The following is a 6,767-nucleotide window of genomic DNA, read 5'->3' on the forward strand; positions in this document are numbered from 1 at the left end:
TGGCTTCTCTGTTAGATGCTTGCCGGTCAACAATGTTATCAGAAGCCTCTCTGTGCTTGTTCCTGCTCCCAGACATCTACTAGATAAGTTGGACATTCGTCCATGTTTTGTTTTTGTATTTTGGTTCCAGTTCACAGCTGCAGTTTCGTTACTGTGTCTGGAAAGCTCTTGTTGATCAGGAATTGCCACTCTGGTATTATGAGTTAATGCCAGAGTCCTAAAGTAATTTCTGGATGTGTTTTGTTAGGGTTTTCTACTGACCATGAAAGTATGCTTTCTGTCTTCTGCTATCTAGAAAGCGGACCTCAAATTTGCTAAAACTATTTTCCTGCTGCGTTTGTTGTTTCATCTCATATCACCGCCAATATATGTGGGGGGCTTCTGTCTCCTTTTTGGGCATTTCTCTAGAGGTGAGTCAGGTCTTATATTTCCCTCTGCTAGCATTATTTAGTTCTCCGGCCGGCGCTGGGCATATAGGGATAAAAAGTAGGACATGCTACCTGGCTACTTCTAGATGATGCGGTAGGTTTAGTTCATGGTCAGTACAGTTACATCTTCCAAGAGCTTGTTCCTATTGAGGCTTATGCTAGTTCTCTGGCCATGGAGATCATGACAGCCGTGGTATTGGGGACGGAAGTGCACAGTGAGCACCTAAAAGAAGAAAGTAAGATCGTGAGTCTGTCAGACTATCCCAATCAAAACCATATAGCACAGTAACAGTATATACAAGTGAAAGTGTATGTAGATATATCCGCAATAGAATGAATGTTGTCCAGACCTGCTGATACCACAGTGTAGAGAAAGGTGGACCTAGGCATGCCCCTGAGTTGACCCCTAACTGTATACCAGTATATGCATATCAATATAGTACCTGGAAGCAGGGCTGCAATAATGTATAGGCACAAAAGGCCTGCGTACAGGTGTTACCGGGCAGATGAACCTGAGGAATATGATGAGGGCAGATGATTATTGCCCACAAGAAAAACGCAGGATGTGGGTAATGGTAACCTGTATGGAGGGGTAGAACTAGTTACCTGGAGGCTCCTGGGGAGACTGTGAGGTGGGGCGCACTGGGGAAGCAAGGTCCCGCTGTAAAGGACTAGCGCTGGAAGAGAAATGTGGGGATGAAACACTGAGGGGCCTTTCTGCACATGACTACACTGAAGACAATTGAGGCAGGGGAAAGTACCGCACTTTTGGGTTTGTAGGAAGGACTGCCTGGGAATGATAATGTCTGAGCCCACATCTGCTCTGACCAATCTGTCCTTAAGATTTTTAGCACGTCTGAAACAAGACAGGAAGGGTACTTTAAATTCTGGAATTTGTGGATAACTTTTTGAAAGTAAATTCCAATGTCTCCTAATAGTGGATTGTACCAGGCGAGAGAATGGATGAAAGGTCGTGACAAAAGGGATTCTTTTACATCCATCGGTAGATTTTCTAGATGTCAAATCTTGTTTGGCCTCTGTAAGGATCCCCTTTGGATAACCCCTAGCTGTAAACTTATGCTCCATTTCAATCAGTCTCACTCTCTTGGTATCCTCATTGGAAACAATCCTATTGACCCTAAGAAATTGTGACTTGGGGATGGAGTTTTTTATGGATGGAGGATGACAGCTGCTAAAGTGTAGTAGCCCATTCCTGTCAGTGGGTTTGGTAAATAAATCAATACCGAGGGAGCCCCCTCTGTCTCGAAAAATCAAAGTATCCAAGAAGCTGATCTTATTAGTATCGTGCTGGATGGTGAATTTGAGCTCAGGCCAGATGTGATTGATGTGGTCATCAAATAGTAAGAGTGACTCAAGGGGTCCATCCCATATGCAAAAGATGTCATCTATATATCTCCGATGGATGTAAAAGAATCCCTTTTGTCACGACCTTTCATCCATTCTCTCGCCTGGTACAATCCACTATTAGGAGACATTGGAATTTACTTTCAAAAAGTTATCCACAAATTCCAGAATTTAAAGTACCCTTCCTGTCTTGTTTCAGACGTGCTAAAAATCTTAAGGACAGATTGGTCAGAGCAGATGTGGGCTCAGACATTATCATTCCCAGGCAGTCCTTCCTACAAACCCAAAAGTGCGGTACTTTCCCCTGCCTCAATTGTCTTCAGTGTAGTCATGTGCAGAAAGGCCCCTCAGTGTTTCATCCCCACACAGGTAGGGCCATACCCATCCGTGGCTTCTATACGTGTGAATCTTCATTTGTAGTATACGTCATCAAATGCCCGTGTGGTCTGGCCTATGTGGGAGAGACCACACAAACAGTTCGGGACAGGGTGTCCCAACACAAATCAACCATTCGTTGTAAGAAGACCCATCTCCCACTCCCTCACCATTTTGTCGAAAAAAATCATAATATTGCCCAACTCAGATTTCAGGTTCTGGAGCAAATTGATCCCCCCAGGCGGGGCCAGAACCGTGTTAAGATACTCAAAAGAAGGGAGGCTTTTTGGATTTTCACGCTGCAGACCTTGGAACCCAAGGGACTCAATAGGGACTATGATGTCTCAGCTTTTTTATGATACCAATTGTCTAATGTATTAGAGCTCTTTTGTATTCTTGTAATTTGCATTCCTGTAATATGTACCTTTTAGTTTATTATGTATTCATGTCTAATACTGTTTTCTTTTATTTCTCTTAGAATCGCTAACACCTCACTGGGCACCGGTGTCACCACTTGTGGTAGATATGCACTGCTATTCCTCTAGTTTATCTACACATACCATGCTATTGCTATTGGCACCTTATTATGAGTCCTGTGTAAACCTCTATGCCTGCTGCCATTCACCATAGTGTCCATGTTTTCACCACACTATTGCATGCCATCGCTGCCTATATGGCATCCACGCATGCGCAGTCTTGCCCTCTCTCCTGCCTTCTATCATCCATTTAGCTCTGCAGTATCCACGCAGGCGCAATAGCAATAAAGCCCTTACTCCTGTCTCATAGCATTCATCAGCTCTGCGCAACTGCAGCTTGCTGCTGCGGTCACATGGTCTATGATGCGGCGGGTCACATGACCTGCTTGCTAGGAGCTTTTAAACCCGGAAGTAACGCTGGCAAACAGCGTCTTCTGGTTCTTCCAGCTACACAGCGTTCCCTGGACCTGGATACATAAGGTAAATACATGGGGCCTTTCTCTCCATTCCCTCTTTGTTATATGCACATTTCTAAGGGGTATCTCCCACTGTGCATTTCTCTTCCAGCGCTAGTCCTTTACAGCGGGACCTTGCTTCCCCAGTGCGCCCCACCTCACAGTCTCCCCAGGAGCCTCCAGGTAACTAGTTCTACCCCTCCATACAGGTTACCATTACCCACATCCTGCGTTTTTCTTGTGGGCAATAATCATCTGCCCTCATCATATTCCTCAGGTTCATCTGCCCGGTAACACCTGTACGCAGGCCTTTTGTGCCTATACATTATTGCAGCCCTGCTTCCAGGTACTATATTGATATGCATATACTGGTATACAGTTAGGGGTCAACTCAGGGGCATGCCTAGGTCCACCTTTCTCTACACTGTGGTATCAGCAGGTCTGGACAACATTCATTCTATTGCGGATATATCTACATACACTTTCACTTGTATATACTGTTACTGTGCTATATGGTTTTGATTGGGATAGTCTGACAGACTCACGATCTTACTTTCTTCTTTTAGGTGCTCACTGTGCACTTCCGTCCCCAATACCACGGCCCAGCACCCATCATCACCTGCTACTTAGTATCCTTTGTTGGTCATTTAGGTGCAATTTTGTGATTTTATACAGTAGTTATACCATGCCTTGTATTTTCTCCTTATCCACGCTCACAGCTTTTTCTTTAGCTTGAGAAATTCCACGACTCACGCAGCACGTCTGGATTCGTTCCAACCGCCACGGTTGTCACCCTCTATTATCATTATTAATTTTGTCATTTATATACTTCTCTAGAACCAGCACCCATTTGATTTTCTATCTCGTTTTACTTGTGTGCATATACTGGTCCTCTGTATGTGATCCATATTGTGTAACATATGGCGTTCTCTGTAAATTATGTATTTCAGTTTCATATATGATGTTTCTGATGAAGGTCTTGTGACCGAAAACGTTTATACATCATCAATTACTGAACTGGTTGCACCAATAAACGAACAATTATTTCTTCATTTTTCAAAAAGAACTCTTGAGTGCCAAGTTTTTTATTAATTTATTGACGGGTTGGAAACCTTACTTGAGCACCACCCAGGAGCCTCGAGTGCCGTGTATAATTCCTGTATCTGACTCCATCCGCAGCTGCCAGTGTTGCACACGAGGTGTCCCATTACGGAACAGCTAGTGGGAAGCGTCAGCAGGCCGTGTTTGAAATGAAGTGTTTGGGCGACAACAGACACACCGCGGAAGTTCTGCAGCAAGAAACTCAGTCATGGCTGGGCAGTGTACATCTTGAGGCAGGCAAGGTAGTCAGTGATAATGGAAGGAATTTTATGGCTGCCATAGCCCTTTCACAACTCAAACACATACCTTGCCTGGCTCACACTTTGAACCTGGTGGTGCAGTGCTTTGTTAAAAATTATCCAGAGTTACCAGCCCTGCTCCTGAAGGTGCGAAGACTTTGCTCGCACATCCGCCGGTCGTCCGTACACTCCAGCCGTATGCTGAACCATCAGCGATCGCTCAATCTTCCACAGCACCGCCTAATTATCGACGTTGCAACAAGGTGGAACTCCACACTGCACATGGTTCAGAGGCTGTGTGAACAGAGGCGTGCTGTCATGTATTTGTGGGAGGATACGCATACACGGGTAGGCAGTTGGATGGCAGACATGGAGTTGTCTGGTGTGCAGTGGTCCAAGCTACAAGACCTCTGTCAAGTCCTTCAGTGTTTCGAGGAATGCACATGGCTGGCAAGTGCAGACGACGCCATCATAAGCATGAGCATCCCACTTTTGCGTCTGCTGATGCAAAGTTTGACGCACATCAAGGAGCTGGCGTCTGCAGCCGAGGAGGAGGGAATCCTTGATGACAGTCAGCCATTGTCTGGTCAGGGAACTGTCCAGGACGAGGTGGCGGTCAAAGAGGATGAGGAGGAGGATGATGGGGATGACTATGTATGGGAGGAGGATGCTTCTCAGGGGCCACTTGAAACTGGTGGCATTGCAAAGTCAGGTACAGGTTTCTTGCGGGACACTTGTGATGTGGATTTCCAAGAAAGTGCTCCTCAACCCAGCAGGACCAGTTAATTGACACCAGGAACATTGGCCCACATGGCTGAGTATGCCTTGCGTATTCTAAAAAGGGACCCCCGCATTGTCAAAATGATGACCGATGACGATTACTGGTTGGCCTGCCTCCTGGATCCACGCTATAAAGGGAAAATGCAAAACATCATGCCACATGAGAACCTTGAGCAAATATTGGCTACCAAACAAGCAACTCTTGTAGACCGTTTGGTTCAGGCATTCCCAGCACACAGAGGCGGTGATGGTCCTCACACTTGCCGTAGGGGGCAACATGACAGAGGTGCTAGAGGTGCCAAAATCCGAAGTGGCGTTGGACAGAGGGGTTTTCTGACAAGGTTGTGGAGTGATTTTTCAATGACCGCTGACACAACAGGGACTGCTGCATCTATTCAAAGTGACAGGAGACAGCATTTGTCCAGTATGGTTACAAACTATTTTTCATCCCTTATCGATGTTCTCCCTCATAGGTCATTCCCCTTTGATTGCTGGGCATCTAAACTAGACACCTGGCCTGAATTGGCAGAATATGCATTACAGGAGCTCGCTTGCTCTGCTGCCAGTGTGCTTTCAGAAAGAGTCTTCAGTGCTGCTGGTTCAATACTGACTGAAAAAAGGACACGTCTGGCTACCCAAAATGTAGATGATCTAACCTTCATTAAAATGAACCAATCATGGATTGCCAATTCTTTTGCCCCACCTTCCCCTGCTGACACGTAGCTTGGGTGATAAATGACTCGCTTTTGCCCTCCTCTTACTGACTTTGCCAATTCCTCCATTTGCAGCTCCTGAATGTCCACCATAGGCCATTTTTATACCTCCCTAATTGGGCTGACTCCCCCCACAGGACCGTGGTCACCACTTGGCGCAAGCACCCGTGCAAGTGCCGTTTGCCTGGACAGGTGGGTGCGCCCACTCTACCTCTACTAAACAAAGCTGAGTTTGAATATACAGGCTTTCGGCCTCTATCAACAATATGAAACTGCATTTGGCCTGGTTCTTGGTTTGGGCCTAGTGACGTCTGCTGCTGCCTCTTGGTTTCCTCAAAGAAACAAAGCTGAGTTTCAATCTACCGGCTTTCGGCCTCTATCAACAATATGAAATTGCATTTGGCCTGGTTCTTGGTTTGGGCCTAGTGACGTCTGCTGCTGCCTCTTGGTTTCCTCAAAGAAACAAAGCTGAGTTTCAATCTACAGGCTTTCGGCCTCTATCAACAATATGAAACTGCATTTGGCCTGGTTCTTGGTTTGGGCCTAGTGACGTCTGCTGCTGCCTCTTGGTTTCCTCAAAGAAACAAAGCTGAGTTTCAATCTACAGGCTTTCGGCCTGTATTTAGAATTTGAAACTGTATTTGCCCTACAAGTTTGGTTGGGCCCTACTAACAGTGTCTGCTGCTGCTTGTTGTTGTCCTCCACTGAACAAAGCAATGCTGCCTGTTTACTCCTGTTACCAATTTTTTTCTGCTTTTAGCCTCCTTTTTTATTTTGGGCCTATATCTGTGTTTCCTCCTCATCCTGCCTATTACCCAGCCACTGCTTGATGGGT

General features: G+C 45.9%; 2 long non-coding RNA genes across 3 annotated transcripts; one reads left to right on the plus strand and one right to left on the minus strand.

Annotated features, from left to right (window-relative positions):
* Window positions 1-621: 621 nt before the first annotated feature.
* Window positions 622-1,107, minus strand: LOC143793824 (uncharacterized). The gene is made up of 3 exons (XR_013220280.1): window positions 1,035-1,107; window positions 872-940; window positions 622-651 (listed from the first exon to the last, which is right to left on the minus strand). It is a non-coding gene; the product is annotated as an uncharacterized LOC143793824 (long non-coding RNA).
* Window positions 1,108-2,713: 1,606 nt separating this feature from the next.
* LOC143793825 (uncharacterized) lies at window positions 2,714-4,264 on the plus strand. Of its 2 annotated transcripts, XR_013220281.1 has the most exons (5): window positions 2,714-3,124; window positions 3,212-3,282; window positions 3,377-3,445; window positions 3,666-3,728; window positions 3,819-4,264. It is a non-coding gene; the product is annotated as an uncharacterized LOC143793825 (long non-coding RNA). The 2 variants fall into 2 exon arrangements; XR_013220282.1 differs by lacking the exon at window positions 3,377-3,445 and having other exon boundaries at window positions 2,718-3,124.
* Window positions 4,265-6,767: the final 2,503 nt, after the last annotated feature.

The sequence above is a fragment of the Ranitomeya variabilis genome, chromosome 1 (assembly GCF_051348905.1).
Source record: "Ranitomeya variabilis isolate aRanVar5 chromosome 1, aRanVar5.hap1, whole genome shotgun sequence".
In the NCBI taxonomy this organism is placed as follows: Eukaryota; Metazoa; Chordata; class Amphibia; order Anura; family Dendrobatidae; genus Ranitomeya; species Ranitomeya variabilis.